Source organism: Triticum aestivum, chromosome 6B, assembly GCF_018294505.1.
Source record: "Triticum aestivum cultivar Chinese Spring chromosome 6B, IWGSC CS RefSeq v2.1, whole genome shotgun sequence".
In the NCBI taxonomy this organism is placed as follows: domain Eukaryota; kingdom Viridiplantae; phylum Streptophyta; class Magnoliopsida; order Poales; family Poaceae; genus Triticum; species Triticum aestivum.
In genome coordinates this window covers 603,454,879-603,471,764 of record NC_057810.1, presented here as the reverse complement: position 1 = coordinate 603,471,764, position 16,886 = coordinate 603,454,879, and positions in this window count along the sequence as shown.

Below are 16,886 nucleotides of genomic sequence, written 5' to 3'. Positions count from 1 at the left end.
GTAGGAGGTCCGTTTCCTCCGTTTTGCGGTACGCCACACCCCTCCCGATCAACAGGACCCCCGTTTCGACCGTAGGAGGTCCGTTTCCTCCATTTTGCAGTATGCCACACCCCTCCTGATCAACAGGACCCCGTTCCGAACGTAGGAGGTCCGTTTCCTCCGTTTTACGGTACACCAGGCCTCGTTTCCATCGCCTGTTCCGTCCAAGCCCTCCCAATGAACACGACCACGCATTCCGTTCCGACCCAGCCGGTTGGCTCCCCATGAACACGACGACGATGCTATTTCTCCGTTCCGACCCAGCCATGTATGTATGCACGAATAGGCGTTCGAGACCCTGCCCGTATGTACGTACGTGGCCGTATTTTCTTTCTTGCACCCTCACCGCTGTATGTACGTGTACATGCTATGTGCGCGCCTCTACTACGACACGTGCGCGCCTCTACTACAACACGTGCTCGCCTCTACATCGACCAGTATGTACGTACACGTTCGCGACCAGAATGACAACGCTATATACGCTTCGACCAGGTGGGTCCTGATTGTCAGGCACTTCCTTGCCTGCGAAGATGTAGCTGGTGGGTCCCAGCAGTCAGGGGGCAGATCGTTTTTTTTGCCCGGACGCACTTCCTTGCGTGCGAAGATGTAGCTGGTGGGTCCCAGCAGTCAGGGGCGAATCGTTTTTTGGCCCGAACGCACTTCCTTGCGTTCGAAGGTGTCGCTGGTGGGTCCCAGCGGTCAGGTGGGCGAATCATTTTGTTTTTTTGCCCGGACGCACTTCCTTGCGTGCGAAGATGTAGCTGGTGGGTCCCAGCAGTCAGGGGGAAACATTTTTTTCGCGAAATACAGTGGCCCATCCGGTGGGTCCCAGCTGTCAGGTGTAGGAATCATTATTTTTCGCGTAATAAGGAGGCACTTCCTTGCTGCGGCCATGGACCCAGCTGTCAGCCTCTCCATGTGCAGTCCATGTTCGATGGAAGTCGTTCCTTGACCACGTTGACCATGTTGACCACGCCGCGCCGGGAGCACCAGGGCAGTGGACGACGGCGAGGCCTAGGAAGGGGACGACGGGGAGCCGGGGAAGACGCGGCAGCGGAAGCCCGCGCGGAGAGGTGTACGAGGGTTCACTGGTTCGGCTGCGGTGTGAGGCTGCCGTCGCCGCAGGGCCTGGCCAGCGGTGGGAATAGTAGGGGGCGGTGAGGCCTCCGCGGCAGCACAGCTGGGCACGGGAGGCAGGAGCATGCGGCACAACCGGCGCTGCTTTTGGCGGCTGGAGTAAGAAGACCAGAGGTTGAAGAAGCACTATGGCCGTTGGATGGACATCGTATGGTCACTTGAGCTAGAATCCTTCATATGGACTAAAGTTGACAAAGGCCCCCATCCCAGTCAACTTAGTAGGCCCACAAGTCAGCCTCACACCATGGTGGGTCCCAGCTAGCAGGGGGAGTATTCATTTTTTTGTGCGTAATAAGGTGGCACTTCTGGCGGGTCCGAGCTGACAACGCGGGGAACAATTTTTCGCGAAATAAGCTGGCCCGTCCGGTGGGTCCCAGCAGTCAGGGGGAAACGTTTTTTTCACGAAATAAGGTGGCCCGTCCGGTGGGTCCCTGCTGTTAGGTGGAGGAATAATTATTTTGCGCGTAATAAGGAGGCACTTCCTTGCGGCCGCCTGGACCCAGCTGTCAGCCTCTCCACGTACAGTACTCTTCCGATAGAAGTCGGTCGTTGACCACATTGACCACGCCGCGCCGAGAGCACCAGGGCGGTGGTCTGGACGACTGCGAGGCCTAGGAAGGGGACGACATGGAGCCGGGGAAGACGCAACAGTGGTAGCCCGCACGGAAAGGAGTACGAGGGTTCACTGGTTCGACTACGGTGTGAGGCTGCCGTCGCCGCAGAATAACCGGGGGTGTGGGTGAGTAGAGGGATGGCCTAGCCAGCGGTTGGAGTAGTACGGAGCGGTGAGGCCTCCGCGGCATCACAGCCGGCCACGGGAGGCAGGAGCACGCGACACGACCGGCGCTGCTTTGGGCGACCGGAGCAAGAAGACCAGGGGTTGAAGAAGCACTACGGTCGTTGGATGGACATCATACGATCACTGCAGCTAGAATCGTTTATATTGACTAGGTTGACAAAGCCCTTGGTACGCGTCAACTTAGTTGGCCCACAGCTCGGATTTGGCAGAGAACATATAGCCCATTTGCGATTTGTAAGAATGTACAACCCATTTTTTAATTCTAATGGAATTTACTACAGCCCATTTACAGTTTGTTAAAAGTACAACCCAACTTCTAGCTAGGACAACGATTAATAATTTCAAACAACCGCTCAAAACAGAATTCAAAAAAAATCCCACATTTTGATGGGATACGAAATATTTTTATCCAAAATTTCTAGTCAGGTTAAATATAATTTCAAAATAAAGTTGTATCACGTTAAAATCCAACGAAATATTGCGCGCGCAACAAGTAATGAAATTAAAAAATCCAAATTCCAAAAATAATATATTTTTCAAACTAATTACGTGTTTGGTGCATTGTAATTGCCGAGTTATTATAATTACATCCCATTTATTATTTTTTAAAGTCCATTTTCTTGTTAAGCCTAATGCGTACCTCCTAGGAAACTTTGCATCCCAGCGGGGCGGACAACTGTCGGCCCAGTTGCATTGCTGATGTTGAAAAAAAAGGCCTGTGTAGTACAGTACAACCTAACATCGTTACTCCGCCCACATTCAGCAACGCCGAAAAGGCCCAAACAAGGCTTCTGTACAACTTTTTGAAGTCACTGAGCTCAATTAATAACTTAAGAAAAAAGTTAGATTACAGTGGAACCTAATTAAAAGCTGTCACGAGCAAATAAATAATTCAACGGGTCCCACTTGTGCGTGTGCATGTGTGTGTGTGTGTGTGTGACCCATCGGTCGATGCTCGTAAATACATCTTTCAGCCATATACATTGCTGATGCTCAGTAAAAACTTATATAGTTGACACAATCATATAGAACATCATAGCACACTGAACTTGCATACAAAAATTTCACGCAGGCGACACAATCAGGATGGAAGCAGTGGATCGCTACGGAAGGGCTATGTTGAAACCAACGAAGTCGTACATAATGGTTCATCGTCTTTATAAATGACGGGGAAATATCTTGAATGTTGTGCAAAGAAAACAGACAGACAACACAATAAGTTCTGCTAGCACATTAAGTTGACATACATCCCTTTCTAAAAAAAGTTCAGGTACAAAATTAGAACATGTCACAATCAAATGTACTGGCATATCAGTGCTTCAAACCCATAGCTCGGATTTAACTAGTACTATCTGACAAGATTCAGTTGTTACCTCAAATTAGAGCACATCCAGGAAGCCAGCCCTGCCTCTTCTCCCAAAGAAGCAGTGGCCTCCGCCGCGCGATGGAGTAGGCCCTGTGCCATCCATCGTTTCGAGCAACACAGCAAAAGTCTGACGTCGACTCCTGTAATGGACGTCGTCGACGGACCCTAGCACCAACGGCGGCGGCAGGACTTCGATTGATGGATTGACCACTTCTTCGACATGCACGAACACTCGATACAGGTACATCCCTAACGTGGTCCGCGGCGGCCTTGGTGGCGATGAATAGTACAACCCCGGTTCCTGCACTGGTATCTCAACACCAATCACCTTCGGTATGGTGGATGGCCTCTTCATCCATGCCATAACAGTCAGAGCCCAGCTGTCTAGAGGAACAAACATACTTACGAGCTCACCTCCAAGGTCGTTGATAAGCTCGTTCATGGATTCGCTATTCCAAGCACGTCGAGGCATGTCGTGGAAGGTAAGCTTTGTTAAAAACTCAAGCTCAGAGGGCACCGAGCCCCATCCTGGGTGCCACCGATCAAAGCTCACCAGTGCGCCATCGCAGAACAAACGCCGGGAAGATTCGAACACACGACTGCAGTCGAAAGTTGTCCGGAACCTGACGAAGAAATCAGCCAGTGGCGGACAGACTTCGATGAGCAAGTCACTTATTTGGATGCCGTGCGCAATGCCAAGAGCTTTGACAAGGTCGTCCGGCGAGATGGGAGACCGGTCGCCATTGATGGTTACCATCAGCACTTTGCCGGCAAACTGGTCGTCAAGCGCCGCCATGCCACTGTTGAGCGACAGCACGCAGCGACCGAAGGCAGGACGGACCTCAGGATCTCTGGCTCGGAGATCCGCGTTGACCGACGACTTGATAGTGCGCTTGAGTACAGGGAGTACATGAGGGGGATTTGGGGGAACTAGAGTAGGAATCGAGATTCCAGAGGTGGGGGAGGGTCCGGAGACAGGGGATGAAAAGGTAGCATGAATTTCGAGCACGCGCCAATATGCTCTCGGCATGCAATCGCACAAAAACACCGGTGGCGCCAATATGCCCGACCTTTTTTTTCAGAATCTTTTGAGAGCCCGGCCCGAGAGTCATAATTGACCTGTTTGGCATTGCGTTACTACTCGGCCCATATTCAACAACACCTCACTGGCCCAAGCAAGTGTACATCATCGAAAAGGCAGTGAGCTCAAATTATATAACTTGAAAAAAGGAGATATACTCTGAACACTAGAGAATGGTGATGCCCTCATTTAGCCCACCAGTAGTTCGAGGAAATAAACAGTTCGAAACAACGATATATACAACATTCAAACACTGACTAGTGACTACTACTGACATAAACAACAAGACATGATAGTTCATAAGAAGTCTTGCTACACCACCAAAACGTACCCATATGCAGCGCTTAGACTCTCGTGATCCAGACGAGAATGAAATTCTAAACGGAAGCAACTATTACATAGAAAGAGTGACATAGACGAGGATGACCAAATGACAAGGAATATGCATAACAAAAGAAAGAACTACCCATCCAGAACCAGCAGCAAAGACAACAAAGTCATTCGAAGAGATGATCCAACACCATCATAATTTGCAGACCCGCTTCAGCGACCAGTGATCCGGAGACACCAGTACTCCACCCTTTCGATGCAACAGCCCAGTTACCTATCAACCTGAAGGCTTGAACCACATCACTGCCTGTCGTAATTGAGACATCCAAGGATCAAAGTTAATCCGGATGCCTTTGTCATTCTCATCTTCTTTTGGCTGCAGGCTGTATCGTTGACAATCAGGGGAGTTTGCTCCCAAACTCCTAGGGCTCACCGTGTAGACATAGTTTTCCATAGCAAACAGAGCCTCTCTGCCATCAAGGTCCTTGCCAACGGTGATCTCCTGGTTAATCGGATAATTGAGTCTGAGAAACAGGGAGCGTGAACCAAGGCTGTTTACCCGCCTCCAACTAAAAAAATCCTAAAGGCCCCAACAAGCTGGTATCCTGCTCATAGACGTAACAGCCACTGTCCGGATACTCATGTATTACACGGTGCTTGTATACAGTGGGGTTTTTGCAATATAACTTTTCTGGCTCATGTGTCCGAATGATCATCAGTCTTTTGCCGTCATCTGATCGAGCGAGGAACCAGTTGTGCTTACCTATTTTTGGCAAAGGTGGTGTAATTACAAAGGGCAGTAACTGTAGGGACACTACATCATATCAAAAAGGACATGCGTTGTTAATGTAAGATCAGCATTGTTCAGAGTATGAGTAGGATAATGTAAGAAACAACATTGATATGTCCCTGTTGGAACTGGGAGGAAAATACAGGGAAATGTATACTGGGTTCAAAAATATAGAAGTGCCATGCATGGTTATACTCATGTTATCTCGCAATCGATTCTTCACAGGAAATTACCATGTCATGCATGTTATGTAAACATGTTTTGTCCTCGCAAACAAATTCTTCAAGGTAACTAACAGAACATGCATTGTTATATACTCGTGTTCTGTGGGCAAATTTTTTGTGAGGATATTATTCTAGCCATTGATTGCTGAAGGGCGAATATAGGTATGTACACATGGTAAGCATTGCAAGATTTTACTACTTCCAAATATAGAGTTCTCCATATGCACATTTACTTCCCTAATGTATTGTTAGATGAAACCAACAGTGTGGTGCATGTTTCTACATCATGAAAATGAGGAAACTAACATGGCCATTGATACATACTCATATTTAGTAGTAGTATATAGATTACTGTAAAATAAGAATAATATCCATATATTCTTAACCGTTTGATTATTCAGGGTACAAATTGGCCGTAATGACATGGTCACAATCGCATGAATTAACTCATTCCAAATATAGCTGATTTACGGCGTCTCTAATATATTGCCATAGTTCTACTCAAATTCTGCTCAAACAGGGATATGCCAATCATCACAAAAAGTTCAAACAGTGTCATGGCGTCATCATTAACATGAGACGGAAAAAACTTACACGCGCCGTCCCAGCAATACGTGGTGCCATCTGCTTTGTCGATCGCGTAGATGATGCCATTGTGTTCAATAGCATCACAGAAGTGTGTATCAGCTTTGACGATGATCCACTGCGAGCCGAGTTGTCTCCAGCTAAAAAAGGCACCGGCATAAAGATAGGCGAGTCCGCGGTCGAACAAGGCAATTAGCTTGAAGTCTGCGTAATTCGCATGTCGTGTGGGTACTTGGAATATTACAATCTTCTGCAAAACAAGGTCCATCCAACTGACGTAGTAATCTAGATGACTTGGACTGCGATGGTAATACTCTATATAATCCAACGGAGGAAGGATAATCTCATGGAAGTTCACGAGCGCCAACTTTTTACCGTCTTCTCTGAAGGCAGCCATCCAGTGGGAGTTCATGCCGACCCAGTACATACCTGCCAAGAAGTTTCGGGCGATGGTGATTGGATCAATGTCGAGGGAAATGATGTACGGTGACACACTACATACCTGCAAAGAAGTTTTGGCTAATGGAGATCTGATTGAAGTCGAGGGGCATCATGCATGCCTTCGTATCATGGTGAGCCGATCTCGCAAGACTAGATAGCATCAAGCAGGTTGTCTTGAAAAGCTTAGGCCTCACTTCGACGATGGTCGTGTGCATGTCCCTCGAGCATGCAGCCAGTCGCAGGGCGGTCAACATATCCATACACGAACAACAGAGGTCGAGGATGTCATTGGAGAGATTGCTCCAATCGCAGCTCATATGGATGCTGCGCGGTTCGCGTTCGGCCATGGTGGAGTTTGGAAGGGGGCTTGATTTACGGGGGAGAAGGATGTCGGTGCTGGAGCGGCTAGCGAGGGAATAGTGGTACTGGGGGAGGCGAGTGAGGCGACGGTACACGGGGGCACAGTGAGATGGAGACAGAGACGGAGACGGAGAAGGAGATGGAGATGGAGTGGTGGTATGGGAGCGGAGAGGCAGACGAGGCGAGGCGCCAATGTGCTGTACAACAGCGGTGACAGACTACACAGTGCACCGGGTGAGGCTGACTTTGGTAACCCGAACACGCCGCCTCGCCTGGACTAGTGTCAGGCGCAGGGTGTTGTCACTTCACTATGGGGACCGGATGAATAGTATTTTGACCATCAAGTGTACCATAGTTGTACTACTACTACTACTACTAGTAGTAGGAACATGAGTACTCCAGTATTGTATAGGGGAAATAGGTCTCTCGTGCTAGCATGCCTGTTCACTTCATCGTTCAGGTATCATCCATATTGCGAGCAGAACCAAATTCTCGTGCATGCCCAATCAACGCCCTGCCGTGATGCATGCAGTGGTCGTTCTGGTGCATCAAGGACGGCATGCAGATCGTTCCACACTTGAGAAGAGGAAAAATGGAAAGGTAGAACGCGGCAGCAGAGGAAGAGAACGCTGGCTAACGAGGCTGGGAGGGGATCGAGCAGGAAGTTAATGCTCCGCGCCTAAAGGTTTTGGGAAAACCTGATTTTGATAAGGTGACTTATACTCACCTAAACGGAGGGAGTATTCCTTAACCAGAGAATGTTGTGTCTCCCACTCACGCGCTCAAAAAAAAAATCTACAACACATTTTTTATCTATTTGCATAGGTCCCACCTATCAGGAAGGATGGGCACGTACACGAACAGGTACGACTCCTCAGTCTACCCGCATAGCCTTTTCGTTTAGTCTACCTAGCCGTCTAATCAACTGCCTGCATGCCACTTCTCCCATTTACTTCTCCATCGGGAACCGATTTGCCTCGGCTTCTTCACCTCCCCTTCATCTTCATTTGCATCCAAACCCCACTAGGTTCACATTTTTTTAACCTCTTTAAATAATCATCTACTACTTCAGTTAGACTAGCCATCTAATCCTAATTTTCCAAACCATAGCCCTCCGTTCCAGCGGTTCCAAATGGCGAAAGAGATCGAGATGCATATTTTTAGCGTCCAACATGTCCTCGTCGAAGGCTCGATGCGCATAGTTGCCACCGTCACCGTCAACCCAAGGGTTGTTCGGCAGTGGATCAACAATGTATCCAACTCCCTCGAAAAGGTAGAGACGAGTGTCATCGGTCTTGATGCAGAGTACATGGAGCGTGCCCCTGGGAAGATCCAGCACGCCACCGTCCTTCAGCTGTGCCTCGAAGATGATGTTTTGGTGTACCACATCATACATCGCCCTCCATACCAGGTGAGCTTCATGATTTCTTGTCTCAGGAGGACGTATACTTCTGTGGGGCAGCCATCGAAGGGGACAAACAGAAGCTGGAGCCGTATAACCTTGATTTGAAAAGCATCGCTGACCTACAAACCAGAATCAAAATTCCTGTAGAAGATTGTGCTAAACAGCACCATCCCTATTCGATGTAGCAAATTTTGTGCTCGGTACAAATCTTCAGAAGGGTGACGAGACAGTGGCATTAAGGTCGTCTAGATGGGAGAATTATCCCTTGACGTACGAGCAGATAAAATATGCTGCCCTCGATGCCCGTGTGAGTTTCGCGATAGCTGCAAGGTCCAAAGAGCTTGTTGCGAAGCCGTCTCCCATAGAGAATGAGAACAAGAAGAAGAAGAAGAAGAAGAAGAAGAAGAAGAAGAAGAAGAAGAAGAAGAAGAAGAAGAAGAAGAAGAAGAAGAAGAAGAAGAAGAAGAAGAAGAAGAAGAAGAAGAAGAAGAAAATGCTGCACCAGCAGGAGGGCATTATGGATGGATGAACTATTTCCTCTCTTGTAAAAAAAGTTATTCCCTCTTGGTGTATATTGATATAGATGGACTATTTCGATGGTGTGCATGTCTTTGGAACAGAGTAGTAGCATGGGTCCGCTTGACTATAAGGAACTATTTATCTGCATATATAGCTTTCTCTGCTACTCCTTCTAGTGATCGGTATGCAGTGCATGTGTTCGTAGACATGACGGCTTATCCTTGGAAGTTCAACTACGGCGACCATCACGTTTTATCTCGCGATTCCCACGACGCCTCTCCAACCCACGGCACCACGCCCCCCGACGTGCGCCTCACCCCTCTCGGTCGCACCGCCCCTCTGCCTTTGTGTGCATGACATGTGGGCCACCTAAAATGCGGCGAGCATCAAGTTTCTACCACAGCCACCCGCGATTCCCATGACGCCGCTCGAACCCATGAAACCACACGTCCCTCGACCTGCGGCTCACCCCTCTTGGCCCCACCGCCCCTCTGCCTTCGGGAGCATTACATGTGGACCAGTCACCTATCGGGTCCACATGTTATTGACTTAAAGGTAGGTGTAGTAAGGCGCTGAAGCTCAGTCCCGACGGCCCTGAGAGGGAAATGTAACTCCTGCGCCAGGGCTTGTGGTGCTCCCGCAGCACGAACTCGTGCCAAACTCGAGATTTGTTTCTTTACTATACATGCACGCAACAATTTAATGGACATTGTAATCTCAACATGTGATGGGGAGCTCTAAATTTGAATTTGAAACTTATAAAACGAAAATATTCAAAACAAATAAACTGGGAGAGAGGGAGTATATCGTAGGATGTGTCCCATACAAAATAAGTCCCCTGGTAAGTCACCGCGAAGATGCAGTTAGAAAGGAGCACAACGTCTTCCTACTCGTACGGCAACAAATAGGCTGCATACAACATGGTCCGCCTTTGACCGCCATGTGCAAGGTTCGTGCTATCTTTTATTCAATCTCACAGTGGTTCCATCGTACCAATTCATGCGGTGGCCCGTTGCATGGCTGATCCCAATGTTGGACAAAGGTTCTACGGGAACGGTGTCACCGTTGTAAATGTTGTGCAAATTGATGTTGGTACCCTACCGTACATATGCAAGCCAATCTCCACTCGCACCGAGCCTAGCCTGTGAAACAGTGGGCAGGGGGAGAATTAGGAAATGGACACAGAAGTAGTCTTTAGAATGCATTTACTACGTGATCAAACTCATCTTACCTGCTCATCGGAGGAAATCCGAGTGCCCCTCAACGTCAGCATCTCAAGGGGCGTCAAGTTGCAACTACGGCCACGCCGCGCTGGAGAGACCCCCAAGGAAACATCCTCGTGCGTTCCATGGAACATCAAGATGCATTTGTATGAGTAGTTTATCTTGTGAGAGAACAGGATGAACGAGGGAAGGCCTCTAGAGATAGAGATGGACACTACTACTACCAATGTGCTGGCTCGTGCGTTGCAATGGATCCAAACTAGTAGAATAATACTTGTTCACGTGCTTGAAATATAAACACTCTAGTTTTGATATACATGTGTCAGCAGACACGACAGCTTGTCCATGGAAGTTGAACCACGACGACCATCACGTTTCTTGTTTCTACCACTGCCACACCCACACACGATTCCCACGACGCCGCTCCAACCCACGACACGACGTCCCCCGACGTGCACATGGATCCTCTGACGTGGCTAGCACTGCCTTGCCCTGCCTTTCCTTCACTGACAGGTGGGACCCGCGCTTATGGGTCCCACATGTCAGTGACAAAATGGTAGGATTGTTCATGCCCCTCATCCCTCTCGGCCCCATAGCTCCTCTCCCTTTGTGTGTATGACATGCGGCCCAGCTGACCTACGGCGACCATCAACTTTCTACCACAGACACACCTGATTGGACGTGGTTTGCCTACTCCGCTGCTGTGCTCCGATCCGTACTCCCGCACCATCAAATTTTCATCCAGCGGCTGTGACACATTTTCATCCGTACTCCGGCCGGTTCATCTCGAACGAGTGAGTCGCGAACCACGCCACCACCATGAGAATGACATGTGGGCCAGCCGCATTTAAGGTCCGCATGTCATTGACTCATAGGCCGGGCACTAAGCCACTGAAGTTCGGTCCCGTGGGCCCCGAGAGGGAAATGTAACTCCTGCGGCAGGCCTTGTGGTGCTCCTGCAGTACGAGCTCGTGCCAAAACTGCAATTTGTTTCTTACTACTACCAATTAGTACTAGTAAGGTACACGTGCATTGCATGCATGAGATTCTGGTGGTTTGTGCATTATGCTTCTACTCCCTCCGTTCCGAATTACTTGTCGCATGTATGGATGTATCTAGATGTATTTTAGTTATAGATACATCCATTTCAGCGATGAGTAATTTGGAACAGAGGGAGTACATGTGGAGTTTTCTGGATTCTAACATGTGGCAAAATCTGGTGGAATGTAAGGTTAGGCAAGTTTGATTAACTTAGGTGAGTGTTTGGTTCAAGCCACACCTTAGGCAAGCCACACTAAGGCCCCACATGACATACACACAAAAAATGTGGCAAGATTCCCTTAGGCTTGCCAACTTGTGGCTCTCATTTTGAAGAACTAATAACTTTGCCTAAGCTTAGTTGTGGCAAAGTTAGTCATGAATTAAGTTCAACCATGGAGTCTTCTAGATTATACATGTGGCAGAATCTGGTGGATGATATCCAACGGCCAGTAGTGCTTGGATTTTCCATCGTTGTACCGTCGGATTGGCTTCATCCAACGACCAACTTTCAAAAATTTTCACACACTATATAGGGGGTATAGATATAGATGTGCCGGTCCATTGCAATGGATCCAAAGTATATCTATTTAGTGGAGTGCACTCTAAACACATTATCTATTTATTTTTCTCTAACCTTCCGTAGCCATGCAACCAAGCCACATAAGCTTCATGGGTGCCCCCCCACATCATATTATTCATACTACGTTGATTGAAAAAAAGATAAATCACCCAAAACAAGATCTTCCCGTTTTTTTGTTCCTACGATGTTGTGCCGTACACGTATCTACTACTAGTTGTATAGTGGTAGTACTAGTAATATAGTATTAGGAGTACAAACTTGGTATTACTAGTAGGAGTAGTACTAGTACGGAATGCTCCTACTCTATCAACAAGCCCCGTCTGACACAAAATCTCTTGGCTTCCATGCTACAGCTAGATCTTCCCCTTGTTTCTATTTTCCAACCCGGCGGCGGGCGGGGTGTCGGTTTGCTCAACGGCGGTCCCACATGAAAGTGAAAATGCTAGGCAGGCAACACGCCTTCCCTAAGCTATGTGTCGTGTCGGACGGGCCGTGTTGTACTCCCGATTCCCGGGTGTGTGGGGGTGCGACGCGAACGCGGCAGGCCTTTTCCTTTTACTAGCAATGTGCCCATGCGTTGCGATGGATCCAAAGTAGTAGAATAGTAGTATTTGTTCACAAACTTGGAATAAATCACTATTGTTTTGATATACTCCTAATATATTACTCCCTCCGTACCTAAATATTTGTCTCTTTTGAGATTTCAAATGGACTATCACATACGGATTATATAGACATATTCTAGTGTTTCTAGCAAGATGCCCGCGCGTTGCACGAAGTTGATGGAAAAGGTAAGCACAACTTATAAATTGACGGATGGAGTACTAGTTACAGTGATGCATATAATTAAGCAAAGAGATCGCACAAGTCAGTATTGACTGGAACGAGAATGCAACAACACAATAAGAATTAAGGCCACGATGATGCGATCGCAGTGGTGGTTACAGAAGGCAAGAAGAAAGATGGATCCACGAACGTACGACCTCCTCCTCCTCAACTTAGTGTGCCGGGCCACTGACCGGCGGCTAAGGAGTGGCGACTTTTGTGGCGAGGTCGAGGTGCTTCTCAACAAAGGCATCCAAGGCTTCCAGCCAGTTGAGGAAGGCCAACGTCGTAGCATCCCCACTGGCCTTGTAGATACCTATGTGCACGATTTGCTCGTACACGTGGATGTGTAGGTCGACGAATTCTTGCAGGGCGAGGCGCCTCGTGGCAAGCACGACCTCCAGGTGGACATTCTTCGTGGCGTCGGCGGGCAGTCGCAGGGCCACCAGTGCTTGAAAGAGGTTCCGACCATGGAGGCCGATTAGGCTGGCAGACAATGAGGAGCCCGGGCGCGCGGGCTAGAGGAGTACGGCGATGTCGTCCGCGAGCTTCTTGAGGACGGTGAACTTGTTGCTGGTGGCCACGATCATCTGGTCCAACTGAGAGTCGTAGTTGGCGTCGACGGCGGCCATCCACCAACCGGTCTCCAACACCGTCTGGAGACGATCCTCGGCACCATGCCATAGGCCGGCATCGTGGACCATCTGGCGCAGCCGCTGGCCGCTCACGCGCATCGCCGCCATGGGTCTAGAGCGAGCTCTTTTGCGCTTAGTGTAGGTGCTTAGGCAAATGCCTAGGTGCGTACAATGTGGTAGATGCATTGGAATGGAGGGGCGCCTGTATATGAGGGCAATGAGGGCAAACTGCGTTGCATTCACATCGTGCAGCCTATTTTCCCGGACCTCCTCCCATTACTTCCCTCATGCATTAATTGAAGGAGGATGCATTGGCCGTTCAACATATCGGGAACCGCTACTCCCTCCCTCGTCTGCATTAAAGCCATATCGGGAACTGCGCCGCCCGCTGTCAAATCGAATACTCCCTCCGTCTACTAGTAAGTGAGTATTAAGTCATCTTACGAAAACAAAAATAGTACTAGTAAACACATAGGCGTGGTGCATTAACTCTCACGTTGTTTCTTATTTTTTGACATAAATAGAGGAATCAACCAAGAAGAGATGTGGGGCTTGTATGCATATGATACTAGTGTATGATACTACATCTGTAATGCATGGTATCATATGTTGGTATCATATAGGACTACATTTATTGCCATGCATGACACAAAGTAGTATATGATACTCAAGCTCCTCTTTCCTCATTTAATTCAATGACACCTCATCAAAATTGCTTAGTTGGCATGCATGATACTACCTATGATACTCCCATTACGACCAGCCTTAGTATCATGTAGTACTTTATTTATTGCCATGTACATGACACATAGTTCACGAGGGCTCTCTATACGTACCACCTTTTTTTTAATTTCAAGTTTTGCTCCATGGCGCAATGCATTGATACTACAGTACTACTGTACAAAAGTGGAGTATATACATTTTTTAAAAGGCTAGAGGGTGGGGCAGTCTAGCTCGGTCGGTTTCACGAGAGGCGAGGGCCTTAGTGATTTGACGGCTCATTAATGTTGTCAAATCGAATAGTACTGCACCGCCCATTGCACGCCCGGTGCCTCCATTAAATCTCTCCGTTAAACCCACATGCAATCCAAGAATCCTACTCCGGCCACACGTCCGTTCATGAGCGGGCCGGAATTAAACGCAACACCGGCCGAGCTCCTCCCGTCCGCCCTCAGTTTAAACGAGGCCAGACGCCAGCCAAGCTCCTACCGTCCGCCCTCTATTTACACGAGGCCAGACAGACAGCGGGCAAGAATTGCACCCCTCCACCGCTCCCCCATCTCCTCCTTCACCATTTTCTCCACCCTTCCGATGGCTTCCGATGAGCCGTTCTCCGGCATATTACCCGGCTGGGTGGCCCGCCAAGCCCTCCGGATACGGGCGAGGCCGCTCGGTGCTTCACCAACCTCGCTTGGCCCGACGGAGCCAGTTGCCACCCCAAGCAGGCGCGTGGTTCAGCAACTCGCCGCTCCAGTTCAGCTCAATGAGGAGTGGTGAGTTGCTCCACGCTGGCACATCGGCGAGCACGCCAGTACAGGCGTCGTTGCTGTCGCGTCGTACTGCGCCACCAGTGTCTTCGGTGGCCACGCCTCCCGTGTCTGTGGGCGCGCCTCCCGTGCCTGCGGCAGCACCATGCAGGCAGAGACAGAAGCCGGGGGCGTGGAGAGCGACGAGTCGATGGCCAGCTTCTCCGTGTCCGCCGCCATCATCGAGGAGAAGTAGAACACGGGAGGCCGCCGCCACTTGGGACCCATGAAGGCCACCACCGGGGCGACGACTGCGTATTCAGGTGGTTTCTTTGCTGCTTCGTCTCTTCCGAGGACCTTCATTGACCCTGCAAGTGTCTGACGGACATGAGGAAGACAAAGGGATCCGCGGGCGGCCATTTAGAACTAAAATAAGTCTAGATATATCCATTTCTAGGACAAGTATTTCCGGACGGAGGGAGTATTAGTTATACAAGAGAGCCGGATTGGCACCTCTTAGTTCATGTAAATGTAATGAAATCCATCATGTTTATATGAAGATCTGGCTTTTTATACGAAATCCTTCATGCTTATATGAAATTTGTCCGTGTTTGCATGAATTTCATCTGGTTGGTTAGAGTTGTAAAAATGTATGCCGCTGGCGTTTGATGTCGTCCTGCGCGGAAGGAAGCGGGAGGAAATTTGCCGGCTTCCATTGGAGATGCTCTTTATGCTGGAAATAATAGAGTGACATCCAATCCATTTGAGTTAATTGCCTGTATGATTGTCCCTCTATAAAAAGTTAATTGCATGTACAGTGTACACGTGACTTGCAGGGTGGCTACAGCTTCGTACAGAAAGTTAAAAAGAAACAAGTCCATCCTTAATATTCTAAGTACTCTGTGGGTTCCACTGTCAGTACAGTAGCGAAAGAAGTATATATTAAATAAGTAGAGTAATATATAATATAAAAATCTAAAGTTAAAAGACAAAATTCGAACTCATGTCATCGCGTTGCGAGCTTCCGGCGCTAACCAGCCCAGCATATTTTTGTTCTAGACCATGCTGGAGATATATCTCCATGTCTACTCTTATATATACTCCATTCGTTCCTAAATATTTGTCTTTTTCAGATTTCAAATGGACTACCACATACGGTGTGTATGTAGACATATTTTAGAGTGTAGATTCACTGATTTTGCTACATATGTCTTTTCAGGAAGGGGTCAGATTTGTTCCTGGTTTATTTATGAGGTATCCAGATGGCACTGCACCGCCAAGAAAAGAGGGTAACATCAAAATTATGGACTACTTTTTTGAGTATGTTGGTAAGGTCCGATCATAGTCACTTGTTGAAATCTCTAAAAAGACAAATACTCCCTCCGTCCGGAAATACTTGTCATCAAAATGGATAAAAGAAAATGTATCTAGACGTATTTTAGTTTTAGATACATCTATTTTTATCCATTTTGATGAAAAGTATTTTCGGACGGAGGGAGTAGAAAACAGAGTTGGTGATGATGGTGTGCGTGCCATCCTGCATTATAGGCTGTTGGATTTATATCTAACGGATAGGAAAGAAACTATGGCAATTTTGCAAAAATATACCCACACGTCTCTCCACGTTCGCAAATAAGGCCTTCCCTCATTCAGCCGTTTCTCTCACAAGATAAACTACTCATAAAAATGCATCCTGATGTTCCGTGCAACGCTTGGGCAGCTAGCTAATTTCTTTTAAAATAGTTGCTGTGATAATTGGGTTGAAGTGATATATTTTATGTCTACCCCGAATGATTTCAGATTCACTAGTAGTAACAAAGAAAAGGTTGCCTTGTTAGTTAGCAGAAAACAGGGTGAAAACTATCACATGAGGCCGGTAAAAACAAGGCACACTAGGTTCAGCGTCATCGTCACTACAGCTGTGCGCGCGCGAGAAGTCTACATATCGAGGGGGCTACCGAGCGAGGCACCGAGACACAATGTTTGAGAGAGAAACCAATTGACAGATTATGATCAGATCGAGTTGTCACCCTTCTGCTG